General features: G+C 41.9%; 1 protein-coding gene across 2 annotated transcripts in view; it reads right to left on the bottom strand.

Annotated features, from left to right (window-relative positions):
* The window catches only part of TSHZ2 (teashirt zinc finger homeobox 2), a 236,156-nt gene that overhangs the window by 218,120 nt on the left and 925 nt on the right, over window positions 1–17,111 (bottom strand). The window lies entirely within an intron of this gene.

Raw genomic sequence — 17,111 nt, 5'->3', positions numbered from 1 at the left:
TCTTGTTGTGATCTTGTGTGAGTTTTGTTAATGCTGTGAGTCCATAAGGTCTACCTGAGGCCCCAGGAAGTATTACAACTTTTACCGTGATGACCCTGTAATCTCTTGGGGGCCGTTGCGATGAGCCAGAAATCCTGAACTGTATTCCTGACCCTTCTGCTGAGTCATTAAACATCTCTGTGCCACAGCTCACCCACAGAGGAAACAGGGATAAGGAAAAATGTCTGCATTACAGGGAAGGTGGGAATATGAGCTTGGGAAATTCTGTTATTTATGCAGTATCCTGAAACCTTCAGAGAAGCATGAAGTATTTATATCTGAGCTATGGAAAACCTCAGAAATGCTTAAGGTTCATCTGTCACTGTTCCTAACAGAGCTGATGAAAAAATGTTTTACAGTACTGTTACTAGGGAAATTAAGTGGTCGTGTATCTAACATCCATGTATTTTTCATATGTCTCTTCTACCAACCCCGCCCTCAAAACTCTAAAAACCAGTTCCTAACATTTATTTAACACACATACCGCCATAGCGCCTAAAGAAACTGTATGATACAGATCTTGCCCCTCTCTGCTTTAGCTAGGCTAAAGGAAGCACCAAGAAACTGTCCTCTCCTATGCCTGGCTCTTTTAGAGGCCGCACATTATGGCTGGAACTTCTTTTGGAATCGTTGCGCTTTCTAGTGTAAGGTTATGCCAGTTTGTCATCCTGCCAGTCCTGTTTTCTGTCTCAGTCAACCAGGATAAACAGTTAGCCCTCCTTTTTCTTTCCCTGTTACCACACCCCTTGCTTGTAACTAGTATAGATTACATCAGAAATTCCTTGCTGAGCCAGCTCTGCTAATAATTTTTGTTCTAAATCACACAAAAATCTGTGAAATGTAATCATGTCCGCATTATGGTCCACTGCAAATACCCGGAAGATGAAATTAAATCTCGCAAAGAGTAATCCGTCTCTTACTCGATCACTCCAGGACTAAGCAAACAGCCAGAGCGATGGTTTACTGTGTTTATGTGTGAGCCCACGTTACACGCTGAGGCCACGGGCTGGGAATCTGCGATCTGCCAGTCCAGATGGGATTAGAAATCACTGTCACGTACGAAACGTCTGGCTCTCAATGAAATTATCTTCGAGGGGTAGGTTTATAAAGACACTTTCAACACACGTAGGAGAGGAGTAGAAAAGGGGCTGTATGTAACTGTACAGCTGAGATCAAATTCAATTATAACTGAGAAACCTACATTTGAAGCGTTTTCAGTGAACCCACAGTGAATCCAGGCCCTCAGCAAGCACTGCGCTGGTTACTCAGCCTCTTCAACACCAGAGTTTATTGACTTCTGCAGACTGATTACTACTCAGGCCACATTTTTCAAAAGCAGAAGGTGGCACACCACCGTGCAGATGCCACTGCCTGCCTGGCAGACACATCTCTAAATTACCACAGCCACTCGCCCTGACGGGATGGTTGTGCAGGCTGGCAGCACCACAGGGCCCGTTGCAGCACATTCCCCCCGTGTGTGCATGCAGATTGTGATAACCACGTGCACAGGCACAGCTAACCAGCAGTGGGAGTTTTTCTCCCCCCTGCATGGACCTCAGGCCTCTGCTTTTGAAAAACTGCTCACTTATGTCTTACGATGCATTCTTACCTAAATGGCAGAGAGAGAAGTAATTAAATTTAACAGAAACCAGGGCTTCCAAATGAAGATATAATTTTTGAAGCCACAGTTTCTATTACTTTTTATTACCTTTACCTATGTTTTATATGGCAAAGGGTCACGGAACAGATGCAGCTGCTAAACTGGGTGGCTTAGTAAATGAAGTCAGCTTCTGCAGAGAAAAGCAGAAGGAAGTTAGAAGACATGAGTGAATTCATTTTAGAAGCCAAATGAAGTTTTGAGTCACTGCTGACTCAGGTAAAACTCCAATTTAATACAACACTTCTAAAATATAACCTCTTCTAGATAAGGCACCAATGATCAACCCGTCAAACACACTCAGAAGAGAAAGGGGAAATTCTGAGTAACAGTACAAAAATGAATCATTATTCTGATAATGTTTTTGTTATTATCGTTGCAGATGAATGTGAAAGCTCTTAGGTCTCAATTAAGTTACCACAGCCAATAAAGACAAAAAGCAAAATCGAGGCAGACGCTTTCTGCCCAGACACCATGGTGATGGGCACAATAGAAACGAGGTAGATTTGATAGATGAACTAGACAGACATATCTAACTGTCCTCCAGTGCACTCGTCTGTTTGACAGCCTGGAAACAGCAACATTACTGGGATTAAATGAAAATAGAAAATTGCATTTTCGCTGTAAAGTATACACAGAACTTTGCTATGTCAGTTTGTCTTTGTTAAAATAAACCGGGGCCTAACCACGTCCTCCCAGAGCCACCCAACGCATAAGAAGGTAAATGAAAGAGTAACCAAGACACAACCCACTGAAAGCCCTTATGTTGCTACCCTTTTACCCCAGGGTATTAGTGGAGCAATATGACTTGCACACTCTTTGAAGCATTAATTTTTCCTGAGCTCAAGGCCACTGAAAATGCTAAATTGCCCATCTTGCATTGCTGTCTTTGCACCGTATTTCTTTTCTCCATGACTTCCAGCTACTTCACCTTTACAAGCTAGTCAAACAATTTCTGTTCTGTGGTGCCTTTTCTCCCCACTTTATTCTTTGAGAAAGCATAAGTAAACAAGTATCTTGGACATAAAAAATAAACAACAATAACTGAAGTGATTCTCCCCAGCGGTCTCTGGTCTAGGTCACAGATGTATTGGTGTGGCTTTTGCTTCAGCTCACAGACAAACACATGCATACACAATGACACACGGTTACCACTTGTGCTCACATTCAACAGCTCCATATTTACTTCTAGCGCCAGGATGTGTGCGCAAGTACAGAGCTAGATCTGGCAGCGTGCGATCTGGCAATCCCAGAGCAGGATCCTGCTCTTGCCCACCCCAGCTTCGACAGAAGTGCCGGCTGCAGCCCGGGGAGCTGCGCGACATCCCGGTAGTGTTGGGGGGAACAGAATCCAGCTCCTTGTGACAGTTTTCCCCACACGACATCACAACCAGCCAAACACATTTGTAATCTACTGCAGCTGGTGTTTCTATAATTGATAGAGATATAAAAGCCCTTTTTGCTAAAGTTGTACTTTTGTACTTTTTTTTTTCTTGGGGGAGTTGTGAGAAAGCAGCTACAAAAAGCAAGCTTTAAATCTCAGATAATGTAGCTCCCTTTAGAATCCCAAGCTTAAAGCAAGTAGTTACGAGTTTTAGCGATGCAAAAAACCGGAGCTAAAAACAAACATTTATTTTACTTGACGTAGCAAAACAGTGGATTAAAAAGTTAAATCAATGCGCCGTCTGAATGGTTCCTGCTGTAGCTGCAATTTCAAATGAAATAAGAATGTTATAAAAACTCGTGCATATTAGGCACATTTGGAAATGTCTCCTTGTAACTGTTCTTTAAGTGTTCTGTCTATGAGCACTAACAGGTCACCGCACAGGAAATGCAAAAATATGTTACATTTTAATCAGGGCATATAAAACACTGTCTAGAATGTTACATTGCCCTTGGGAATCTGTAGTAAGTAGGGGAACTTTTACAAAGTCCAGGTCACTCTCCCCATTACATCACTGTAAAAAAAGAAATTATTAGGTTAAGTTATATAGATGTCATGTATTAGACCTTTCCCAGTTGTAGGATGATGGCTAAGAGATGCTTATTTCCTTGGAGAAACTCATAATCACTCCCTTGTTCCCCTGTACATACTTTGTATATTGAAAATGGCGCATTTTAACCGAATCAAAATGTTTCCAAACAATTATAAAGAAAGAGGACAAATATAAAAACGAGGCTGTTCATACACTCACTCTAACAGCAAATTTCAGCACTTTACCCTAACGCAGGCACACACACACACAAATTGAAAACCCACCTGGCTATGCCTCATAGGTGATAAAAAATGAAAGAAGGGATTTTAGCAGAGATGTTTGGGAATGATTAAGGTAAAATGTCCCTAATCGAAAGAAGTGGAAACCCAGATGTTGATGGCATCATAACATCCCTCTGCCCCCACTGTAAATATTTCTCCAAATGATTTACCTCTGTTTAGCCCAAATCACAAGTTTATAAAATCTCTAATAAGCTCACAGAAACAGTGAAAGAGTAATGCAAGGCTGACTGTTTTCTAGATTAACATTCTCAGGATTTTAGTCATTTAATGTACCAATCTGGGAGGTGACAAAAAAAGGTATAATATCCTGAAAGCGACCTGCTCCGCTCTTGCTGATCCTGGTGCAAGTTTTGTCACTGGCTTCCAGATAGAAAGGTTCAATCTTTATGAAAAGTCTCCCATGGGGCAGCTAATAAAATAAAACCCCCTGCCCCAAGTAAAACAAAAGTCGGAGTCGCAAGGGCCCAGCACCTGCCCTAGTAAGCGGCAGTTACTCACACAGCGACACAAGGATCAGCCCTTTGCAATTTGCATGTTGCGGCATGAGAAGAGATCTCAGACTAACAGGCCCTTTTTATCTAAACAGATATCTGTGGTTGAAACTCCTGGCATTATTCTTTGTATTTTCTCCGAGCTGCTCGCTTTTGTACATCAGCTTCGTAACTGCCAGTAATTTCCACCCTTTGTTGCTGCCTACCTGCAGCATGGCGCTCACCCAGGCCCCGCGCCCGCCCAGCCTGCTGACCAGGCAGCTCCGCAGCTCGCCGCGCCCATACCTCCCGACTGCCCTACATACAGTAACACTATACATTCTATACGGCTTCCACGAACCTCTCAGTGCGCTGCCAGAACCCTTCGATACGCCTGTTTAGTTCTTGCCAGCCAAGGCGCGGCCCCAGGCCTCCCTGCCCTCCAGACCCCAGCGGGGAATCAGGGTTTTCCTCCTTCCCATGGTGTTTCGCACCGGCCTCGCGACCGCTCCCGAGCCGCCGGCACAGCGCCTCAGGGACAGGACATCGCCACCACCATTTAACAGATGGGGGCGGGGGACACGGCTCTGGTGAATTTTAAGTTAATTTTTCTACTTTTCGCACACAGAAGAAGGTCCCCTGCGGCTGAGCACCCACCTCACGAGCGCCAGGCCGGGCCCCGCTGCGGCCTGCAGGCTCCGCAGGCTCTGCGCTCCCACCACAACCGTGCAGACCCTACCTTCTTCCCCAGCTGAGGCAGGTTAATTCCCTGCACGCACCCCTCCCCTGCCTGCGATGAAGCCAGGCTTTTGAAAAAGCAAGATGAGGAAAGCCCTGCACATGTGGAACCACCTTTATTTCCACCCGGACTTAATCCAGACAGAAACTGTTAAGATGCATTCACTGCAAGAGCTAATGATGAACATCATGCTCTACGTTGAGCGGGCAATGGAGTCAAGTATACATTTTTACCACCGTTTTCTACAGATATTCAATAATTTTATGCTCTCTGCTCCTGTCCTTACCCCTGCTTGTCCATGTTCTGCATGCTAAATTTCCCTGCTTCCCATCTCAGGGCCTGGGCTCCAGCTAAATGCACAACACAGACCGCTTCCACGTTCTCCTTTGGCTGCTCAGACCCATCGCTGTCCCTGCAGCAGGGAAAGCAATTGTCCTACTTATCCCCAGCTAAAATGTATTTTAAGGGAATGTAATTGAAAAAGAGAAACCAAGACCAGAGCATGCGTGGTGGAGATGGCACATCGGAGAATGCTGTGTCACCTTCTAAAAATTCTTTGGCAACAGCAACTTTCAGACTTTGTAAGTCAGTCAAATTTGGGTGGATTTCTCAGGGAAAGCAGAAGATATCTCTGAAAAATGTTCACGTCACTGCCAGAAAGCATAGTGGTCCCACAGTTTTGAAATAAACCCTGATGCATGTCTTTTAATTTTTTGCCAAACAACATCCTACCCTAAATATCAGGAAGAACATTTTAAGAAAGAAAACACAGATTTTGACAATGGAGATGGTTGCTCTGAGCAGCTCAGAACTGAACACATTAAAACCAGTAGAAATCAAGCCTCTCAGCAGACAACCCCAAATAAATGGGATTATAGGAACTGTTGCGCCCATAATACAGATGTTATTGCTGCAGTGCCCGGGGCTATGCAGTACTCCAGCACCCATACAACAGTGCTCGCAAGGCCTCCATTGGTTTTCTGGTCTTTTCAAGATCTTCCCTGGGTTTCTTTCCCCTTTTTGTTATCCCACAGCTGAAATTTTACCACATTAAATGGCTGCCAGGCAGGTGAAGGTGCTGAGCCCTGGGCAGCAGTGCTGGCTACTTTTTCTGCCCCATACACAGCACATTGCCGCTTCAGTTCAAACTATCCATCCGGCTAGAGGCATCATCAGACAAAAACAACACATAAAAAATCTATAATTCTGAACATGGAATAGGTTGATAACTTGGTCTGTGTTATTTCAGCTGTTTTTTCTCATGCACAAGTAAAACAATAACTGGCTACAAAACCCAGGTCTGAGTCCTTGATCCAGTCAGAGGGGCCCTTGGCCTTAAATTTCAGTGCAGACTTAAAAATTGCTAGGAACTCCTTTTTATTCATTGATTATTCAGCTGCTCATTCCTGATATACACTTTAATGATGTGCCCTTTAATTTTGGTCTGGTCTTTAAAACACAATTTCCTCAAATTCAATACCAAATCCATTTGTGGATCCAAAGTGTGAAATGAGGCCCTGTAATTTTGTCCAAGTGCTTTTTCAGTTACAAGGTATGTTTGAAAGACAAAATTGAAGGATTTTGCTATGTCAGGTGACATTTTGTTAGCTTTTGACAAGAGAAAATATTTAATAACCTCATTTTTCCCTAATCTGAATATTAGTTTAATTGTCACAAATAATTAAACGCTTATGAGTAAAAGACATCTTCAGACATTTTGACAATACATGTTAAGAGATGCTTTAAGGGAAATCTGCACAGATCGGCTTTTATTTGTTATGCTAAACGATGATGCATCCTGATTGCATTTGTTCCTTATTTGTGTGTGCAACAGGAGACGTACTGTGAATGATCTGTAAGGAATAAAATTACAGTATTTGACAGGCTAGGAAATGTCTGGGCGAGGATACAGGATAAGGGACCCTAAAAGGGCACTGTTTGTGGAGGGGCAATGGGGTAAGCCGCTCCCTTCAATCTAAGGCAATGAAAGGCGTCAACAACTAAATTACAGTTAATAGCAGTAAGAAATAAACATAAACTATGTGTACAAGGCTCAAGCTCAAGGACTTTGGACCACTACAAATATATATTATAATATCAATTATCAAAGAGAGACAAATTCCCATCCTGGAATTTGCATACGAACTCTAATAACCTACTATTCAGAAACAGAGGCAAGCATTAATTTCCACATGAAAAAGAGCCACGGGAGAGCTTCCCAAGTCCCCAGCTCCGGAGAAGAAAGCCCTACCTGGTGATTTGGCAACAAACGATCTGGCCTCTGTTCGAGAGGGTAGCAGGTGGTCTCCCAGGTATGGCAGATTAGCCCTATGTTATCTAAGATTTATCCTGAGTTCCTGTCAATATAATGGCTGAAACAACAGTTCCTGAAAGGTAATATGGTGAGATAATAAACATAAACAATCCTTAATGAATCCATAGGCTATTACCTGCATCATATTTCTTCTATAGGCAATACATACATCTCCACTTTAGAAAAGCAATTCTGCCCTTGATCGAGGCTGTTTACACCAGAAAGGGAACTGTGGAAGGTCCATGGGAACTGCTCAGTGCTAAAAGCTTTGGAAAATTCAGGTGTCTTTTTAGATGCCCACGTAAGGATTTAGACTCTTAACATCAGAAGCCAACTTACAAAGATCAGAGGCTCAAACTTTATTACCAGAGATTTCCAACCACCTCTGGCAGTCTGGGAGGAGGAAAATGTGTATGTCCTGTTTAGTTACAACTAGACCAGGTTTTTCATACTTCTCAAGGCAATGCATTATATACCATCAGAAATACAAAGCTAGATCCCAGGTCTGACAGAGAAATGTAGAACATTACATGGGAGGAAAGTAACCGTAACCAAATTATTTGGTCCTGAAATTTAGCACTGACCAAAGATGCATCCGAGGATGTTTTAGGGAAGTTAAAGAACTTAAATTATTCTGCTTGAAACTATTGCCTAGTAGAGCTCCCTTGGCTTGTTAACAGAGCTAATAGAGCTCTGCTCTCTTTGACAATGAGTCCTCCCACTTTTGGGAGCTCCTGGACAAGAGCAAAGTGCCGCCTCCTCTGCCACAAGATGTTGCGCAAAAGGGATGCAGCTGCCCCTCGAGCTCCCCTCCAGGGCCGACCCCCCGGAGCCCAAGCTGGGCTGCTCCCCCTCCTCACCCCAGCCGCAGGCAGGGGATGCCCTGAGCCTCCAGCCTGGCTTTCTCCCCTGGAAGTGTGCCAACAATAGAAATGGGATCTAGTACCTAGAGCAGGGAATTAGGAGCAAATGCCATTTGACCTCGAGCAAATCAGCTAATACCTCCTGGCTTCAGTTTGCCTTATTGTAAAACAGGGAAAGATATTCTACTTCACTGGGGTTATTCTGAGGAGTGCATAGCATTAGTAAGAAAACCTTGGAAGAAAGGTGCTAAGTGTGAATATCACCACACTGCCTAACAGAGCACACATGTATGAGCAGGAACCATGCAGATATTCAAAAGCACTAGAAAGCTTTTAATTTTTGTAGCATTTAATGCTAGATGATCAATATAACTACTTAGCTTCTTTCACCTTTCATATGTTAAGCTAATGCTACTTGTAGCATGCTTATAAATGTTATGACATGGCTGAAAGACACATAAAAAAATTAATTTGAGTGGACCAAGATGCCAGCTAGCGTAAGTTTATGTTTCTTTGATAGAAAACTGTCCATCATGAAAAGACCCAGCTCTTTTCTGTGAAGTCCACTCACGCTGCGGGAAGCAAATGAGTTCTTCCTGTATGTACAAAGAAAATTGCAGGCCTTATGAACTGTGGTGATGATTCCCAGTGTAATTCACACAAAATTATTTATATATGGAAAATCCAGAGAAAAATCTTTCTACCAAAAAATATTACCTCTGTCCAAGTGGAGGGCGAGGGATAGAAATAGGCTTGTTGTCTGCACATACCAAACTGCACCGATGTGCAGATTTTCATTCTCATCTCCTCTAAGCAGAGTTTGACTAGAAAAAAAACATCTTTGCTATTAAGGTATTCCAGAGAATTTAATTATTTTCATTAAAAACAAGAACTGTGTGCTGCTCCTTTTTCGATAGAAATTCTGCACGGATTCCACATAAACAGACCAAATATCACTTCAGCAAAGTTGCTCTGGGAATATTTAACAGCATTTTTTAAGTTATGGAAGCAATATTGAATGAGATTTACTACAATTTAAGATAAGTGGGTCTTAATTTTATATGAACAGAGAGACTTAAAAAGCAAGCAGAAAGAGTTCTGATTATATTGTGCTGGAATATTAGGCCTGTGCAAAATTGCCCCTTTTCTGTTTTACATGCATGAGTCTTTTGAGAGAGATGCAGGAAGGGCCAGAAAGCTCCTTAAAACTTTATTGCTCTTCATCTTTGTCAGGTGGGGATGTGTATTAGAAACAGCCTATTCTTCCCACTACACAGTCCTTCCTGCAAGTTTTTTCTTCCTGTTTGACCTATCCATTTTAAGAGTTCCCCAAAATGGGAACGGAAGGGCTGATCTGGATTACTTTTCCCCATATACTCAGTAGTTTTGCTTTTCTATAGGCACCTAGAGCTAAGGATGCCTCCCATAGTCACTAGCATCATGAGCAACTTTAATGAGCCTCAGTATCACTAGATGATAGCAGTTTACAGAACTCAGAAAGCAATAACATACAGCTATCATAGATACAAGCCATAGAGATGAAAGAAAGAAGTCAGCATCTCATTTGCATTAATACAATAAAAATACAGCATTAATGTTGCTAGTTGTAAATTTTTTTTCAATAAAGTTGAGACTGATTATGTCTGGAAAAAAGGCAGGCTGTGCATTCCTCATAGGTCTTGCAACTGTTTAGGCTTTAAAGAACAGTTTATTAACTTTCTCTATTTAATTGCCACTACAAACAATCTCCACAAAACTGCAACTGAAAGCCACTCCTCAAGAACCGATGGTCTGATTTCTCAAAACTGCTTTGTTTATAGCAATACATATTCAGAGCTACTACTCACCTAACTGCACTGCATCATTATCTTACGTATTTTGTTTAGTGGTATTATGTGTATAATTATATACGCAGACACATACACCACTTCATCATCAGAATAAGTCAGAAGTGATATTGCCAACCTTGTGCGTTAAAAAAATCACAATGCACGCCCTCAAAAATCATAAGACTAGCTGAAAATTTTGAGATGTTAAAAACAGTCACTTTGAGAAACACTGCATTTTTCTTCCGGCATAAGAACTCTTAGGCTGTGTGTTTTCAAGCTCCTTAGTTCTCCATGGCAAGATGTTTAAAATAAATCTTCCTTTTAAAATGCATCTTGGGCGCTTGCATGATCACCAGACTCCAGGAGCTGCGGGTTTAAAGAAAATAAACACCTTCGGTGTACACAACTCCAAACATCACAGGAGTTTTAACATTTGGGCAAATATTGGTGGGATAATCAAAAATTGCTCTAAACAACAGAACTTTGCAGCTCCTATCAATAAGACCAGCACATCTCTCTCCCAGGCAGGCGCTTGTCTTTCCTTTTTGCAGGTATATATGTCTGCAAACCTGAAGAGGGTCTATTTCCAATACCTTTAGGACTGTTTGCTCTGTTTAACTGTGGAATTTTACCAGTGCTTGGGACCGACGGGTGCTGCATGTTACAAGCTCTGTATTCTTCACAATCTAATCTTGTCATTTTGAAGCTATTGTTGTGACTTTGTTTCTCCTAGGGCAAAGGGGGAAAACATTTCTTTTAAGGGAAACAAAGATACTCTTCATTTTTCTAAATGAAACACTTAATGCAACACTTAGATCACAAGACCAGTTTTTCCACTCCTTTTTGCCTGAAAAACCTCACAAGGTAACGGATGAAAAGCCAGCAACAGTTAAAGAGGGATGTGTAAATCTAATGGGAAACAGTGTGCTTCTATGATGCGTTTCTCCTTGAAACCTTAAAAAATACACCATTTGCTGTCAAGATATTTCTGAGTTGCAGAAGCCGTTATTATAACATGGTAAAAATGACTCGGTGCCAAGATCCAACAGCCCCGAATGAGAGGTCACCTTAATGAGAAAGAACTGATTTTAGTCCCTAAAACTACACGGAACTTTTAGGCTTCCGATTTGCAAAACCGCCTTCATGCATTCACTTGAGAGCTGCTGCTCGTGTGCACAACGTAACGCTGCACGTTAAAACAGGGATTCTTAAAAAGACCGTATCATCTACCGGTATCAAGAAACAGCATTTGATAATTAACACAGAGAATGGAAACGTGTTTGAGAAGTGAAGTTAGCCGAGCAAGCAAAATATCTCAGTCGTACAGGCTTTAGAAAAGAATAGCATGCAACCATTAGTAACACACATTACAAGCAGAACTCTCCCTAGATTTAAGGCTTAATGGTAGAATCTGGTCCCTCTTCAGAGGCAAAATATTAGTAACGAAAACATGTATATTTAATTTCATAGCTAAACAGCCCAGTCTTACAAAGACAGTCTTTACACAGGCCAGTTACCCACTGAAGCAAAGTGCTGAGTAAGAGCTGCAGAACTGGACCCACTCTCATGTAAATTATTGTAATTAAATAGGTAATGAAAAATCACTGCTCTTGCACGAATGAAATGTAAGACTTCAGCTGAGAGTGTAATGTGTTTCCAATTGACTCCTGTATCAGATTCGGAGACAGATTAAAATGTCTCTCTGCTTGCATGAGCACGCTTTAGAGGTAAAACTTCACAAATATTTTCATTTTGCAGAGAAGAGGGAAAGGCAAAGGCTTATTTTAGCAGTAAAGTCAGTAGGAACCCCCTTTTTTAAGACATAGTATGGTACACACATGTCTCAAACTGAGAGGCATTAAATAGAATTTGAATTATTTTACTTTGCCGTTGCTAGTAATACGTCATCCGGTAGAAGGACCAGGCCTTACTCTCCCCTCCACTAGCTGACATGATATTTTTTTTACATTTGAGCTCTTAAGATCTGCACAATAGCTTAACACAATAAGTGTTTAGCCTCTGGTTCCAACTGTAATTGATAGAGTACAGTTCCATTCCCTCTGCTGCTGCTAAGTTGGGAATTGCAGCCACAGCAACTGACAGCTTTTTTTTTTCCCCCGCGAGTCTGGAGTTGCTCTCTGGGAGTGATGTCCTCATCGGGATGGGAAGTAAAATGAGGGGAGAAAGGCTCACCCTGGCCCAGCGCTACGGAGGAACTCCAGGGACCTCTTCTAGGGGAAACAGTTACTTGACCTGGGTGCTACTAATGAGAGCAAAAACCAGGAGGAAAAAGTGCCGGGAGGAAATACCAAAATCCTGCCGTTTCAAAGAAAATGGGCTTTTCAAATAGGGAAGCGCAGAAGAGGGAGAGCATTTCTGCAAAAGAATTTCTGAGGATGAATATGTTTTTAAAAGTGCTATAAAATTGCGTCGTTTACTGATGGAAACATCTTTTCTATCACAGTCACAGGGGCTGAACTCTTGGTGAGCCCCACGCTTTACGTAGTGATAATATACTGTGCTTTGATATGTGAGAGTAAAATTGAAATAAGGAAAGAGTAACTAAAACAAACGTGATTCCATATTGTCCCATTCAGGTCTGAGTTTTGACATGGGAAAAAATTGCATAGCAGCTTCGGGCTTAGTAGCCGATTCCAGAATTTAACGCAGATGGCGACTAATTTTGGTGCCTCTATACTTGCAAAAGTACCTATTTTGGAACATATTTAATTAACCAGGATTTAAAGGCTCCTCTTGTTTGTGAACACCTTTCCTTTTTTGTCATCTGTCAGCATCGCGGTGTGCACAGTAACTGAAAGGTTCTGAGGCACGAGCTATTTAGGTGGTTTTGATGTGCACTTGCTTTTCTGGAGGATGTTTAAACAAAGCAGTGCTGCCATTTCTACAGTTTCATTCAGTCCTGCTTGCTTGGAACCTGCCTCTCTTGCCCCTGTGATAAAGGATACAAGTAATACTCGAAAAGCCACAGCGCTCTTGGTTATTAATACATGTATATATCGCTTCCTTTCATCGCAGAAATATACCTGTCGGACCTAGCCGGTCATTCAGTCTGCTCTCTGTAGACGCAGAATTTTACTTTCTAAATATGTTTCTGTTTTAAATAACCTTGTACTACTAAGGTGCGAACTGCAGCTTTAAAGTACTGACTGTAACCGTCTTCTCTTTGCTGCTCTGTGAGGACTCTTCCAAAAAGAAAACTGCGTTATTCTGCAGCTCCAACACACAAAATAAATGCGACCGATATCTGTTTCTGCTGTACTTTTCCAGAGCTTTGGTTCTTAGATAGCCTACTGGGGCTGGGAGAGAAAGCAAAGAAGAAATACAAAATTGCAGCCGGAACAGGCATTCAGTCCAGATCCCTCTTTGCAGGCTTTAAAAAAGCAAACTAGCAATTCATGATCGCAAAATAAAATATGCACATTTAAACAAGCTGCACGGGAAAGGAGAGTTTAATCCAGTGAAATTGTGTTTGAAAGCTATTTCATACCCCTAGGAATAAAATCTGAATAGCAATTCTGCTTTGCTCCCACCCTTTTTCCACCCTTCTGTTAATATATTACCATTTGTTATGGAATCGTTACAAGACTTCTGCCCCAGAGGTGGCTGCATTTCATTGAAGGATGAAGTACTTTCTGGGTCTGAGTCTCTTCTTACTCGCAGGAGCAGGCAGTACTCTTTGCAACTGCACTGATGCTGCCAGTAAAGCTATTTTTGATTTGCACCTGAGCAAAAGAAGAATTAGGCCCACAGTTTGCAAAGCCCTTTGTGATTCATTTGGGTGAAAGCTACAACAGAAATGCGTTGTTTATTGTAAACACAAGTATGATCCTAAAGCAGGCACTGATATGATGAGCAGTAACTAGCTGCTTCAAGAATTATCGAAATGGAAATGACAATCTCAAAAAGGAAGGACGATTCAGAAAAGATTCGGCCCTGGGAAGATCGCAAAGCATTTGACATGGTTTCAGTGTTGATGTGAAATAGTGTCTCCAAAAGTGTAATTTGAGATCAAAAACGCCCATCATCAAACACAAACAGTGCCCCATTTATCCAGCTACATCACCCCGTTTCATTGCAGTGGTCTGTAATATATTTCTTAGGAATACAAGGCTTAAAATTAATAATAGAAAAGGACAAAATTGCCATGTATATTTCTCTGGATAGATTCTCATCTAGCAGCAGGACTTCACTTCTGATTCACTCACTGGTTCTCTCTAACCTTTACATTATTCATTAATCAAACTAGAAACCTGCTTTCAAAGTCAGTGCATGGTAGTAATTATTTACAGTTGTGCATAGTATTTAATTTGAAGCAACGACAAAAGCAGGCATGTCCAGAATCATAAGGCTTAGCATTTTTCTTCCGTTGGAGGTGAACTATCTAAAGAAGCTAAAAGTTGCAAACTTCTCTTCAATATCTCTGCTGCCATCAAGACAAAATGCAGTGCAACTGATACCTTTGAACTTGTACCACTAAAAATAAATAAAAGGGAAAATTAAGGAGCATATAATGTATTAACTCCTTTAAATAAAAGGAATAAGAGGCTTTGCTCTCAGCCTTGATCAGCGATTCATTTCCTATTGCACAGTCTGTCTACTGTCACTCTGAGGTATTTTTCACCATACAAAACAGAACCTCAGTGCTATCCCTGAAAATGAAAGTCAGTTTTAAGAACTATATACAACAGGCACGTCTGCTCTTTGAAACCCCCCCTGCTCCCCACTAACACACGAACCCAACTTCAGAGCAGGAGGACTACTGCAAATGTATAAACCCACTTCAAACCCATTACGCTGGGTGGAACTGGACTGCATTTGCAGTATTTTGCTCACCTGAAACAACAGCGCTCTGAGGACAAATATAATCAAAGAAACGCACCGCTGAAGAGCGATGCACGTTTTATAATGAGAATAAGAAAGGAGAGATGTGATTGTGGTCCTTCAAATTTCTACCTCGTCATTAGGATTCTCAAAAACACTGAAGCGTTCTGGATGAAAACATGTCTTACTGTATTCTCAGCAGGGAAATCCCAGGAAACAACAGCCTGGGCTTTGCTCGCAGAGATTTACTTACTCTGTAGCCTATGTTTCTAAAAAAGAGCAGGGTGCCCCTTCTACGAAAAGGCAGTACACGCATTCCAAGTGAAAATTCTACTTTAAAAACAAAATAGAATGAAGCCTCATACTCCTGACAGGGAGAAAAAAGGAGCAATTCTAGCACTGTCACTGTGATGATCAGCATCCATGAAAAAACAGCTATTTATCCTGCAAGTTGAAAACGTTAATGCCTTATTCTGATATCACCTCTTTGTGAATTAAACAATAATAGCAACTCATCAGAGAGTTCTTCCAAATACAGATACACACACACACACACACGCACACACGCATTTCTAGCTTGGCTGTTATGTATGGTTAAAGGGGATCTTTGCTTGCCAGGAATCACACCGGCAACCTGCATAGGTGCATTGATTGGTCACGTCCCAAAGGCTCTGCCTGCACACCACTGTCCTACGCCTACACGGTACGGCAAAATATGTAAGTTTATAAAAGTTATGCGTGTCCCAGCTTCTCTGAGATAACGTTTACCTTTGAATGAATCCCAAGCACTACTTTCCAAAGTTTATTCAAGTATGGCACTAAACTCGCCCATACATTTTGTCCCACATATAATATGCTACACCCAGGAAATATTCAGAAGGGGGAGGAAAAATTAGTAAACCATTTGTGAATTAAAACCATAAAATATTAGTTTTCTTGAGAGAACTCATCTGACGAAGGGCACAAAGAAAAAAAAAAAAAAGAAGGGAAAAAACCCGCCTACATTAAAAGCCAAACAAGATAATAATTGTGCATGTCTGGCTAAGAGAATCTAGAGGGCAAGCCTTACGTCATTGGCACTTGGGTTACCATGGTGAGTGATTTATTGATATATATCAAGAATGAATAGATCAAAGGCAGCAAGATGACAGGTGATCAATCAAATGTCAAATCAAAGCTGGCAATCAACTGGAAAGCTGATTTTTCAGTGGGTGGGTCTGGCAGAAGAAAAATGAACTTCCATATTGCGCTTCCCAGAAACAAAACCCCACCACACTATTAAAAAAAAAAAAATAAAAAGCAATCAAGCAGCCTGAAAGAAAACTCTTTGAAAAGATTTACTACACAGGCCCACTCGTCTGTTTCTTTTTCTTGGCCCCCAAAAGAAAAAGAACACCCTACAAACGACAAAACAAAACACTTCCAAAGTTGCAAACTATTTTCTTCTTCAGAAAAAAAAGAAAAAGAAAAAAAAGAATAAATTGCAAAACCACTTGGCATGGGCAAATGTATAAACTCGGCTACAAAACAAAAGGAGGATTTGATTTGAAAATGTGGATTGTCTTCTAACAGTCAGAACGTTTCATTTTATTTCCTGTTGCAATTTTCACCACTGATGATCAAAGGCTGAACTTCCCCACCGGGTTCATCAGCAGAGACAGTCCCTGTACTATTTCAGGCGTACACAAGGCACACACGCACACACGCACACACACACACACACACCCGGCCAGCACCGCCACCAGAAACACGGCGAAATACGCGATTAAACACAGCGACCCACCTCGCGAAACGCGCGTTTTAAAAACAAAAACCGCCAGGAATGGGGGGGGGGGGGGGGGTCAGAAAATAATCATAAATTAAAAAAAAAAGGCTAGAGCGGGAAGCGAAGGGAAGGCTGCTTTCGGTTCGGTGGGGGCAAGGGGAGAAGGGGAGCCGAGGAGAAGAAAGTTGGGGGGAAAAGTTTGGCCGGGGCGGACGGGGAGCGGGTGGAAGGGGACAGACACACGGACAGCCCGTGTCAGAGCCCGGAGCCTGGCGGGAGGCACCGAAACCGGCTCCGCGGAGTTCGGGAGGGAGA

The sequence above is a fragment of the Phalacrocorax carbo genome, chromosome 14, assembly GCF_963921805.1.
Source record: "Phalacrocorax carbo chromosome 14, bPhaCar2.1, whole genome shotgun sequence".
Classification (NCBI taxonomy): Eukaryota; Metazoa; Chordata; class Aves; order Suliformes; family Phalacrocoracidae; genus Phalacrocorax; species Phalacrocorax carbo.
Note: the sequence above shows the minus strand (reverse complement) of the source record. Positions and strands in the feature narration are given on the sequence as shown.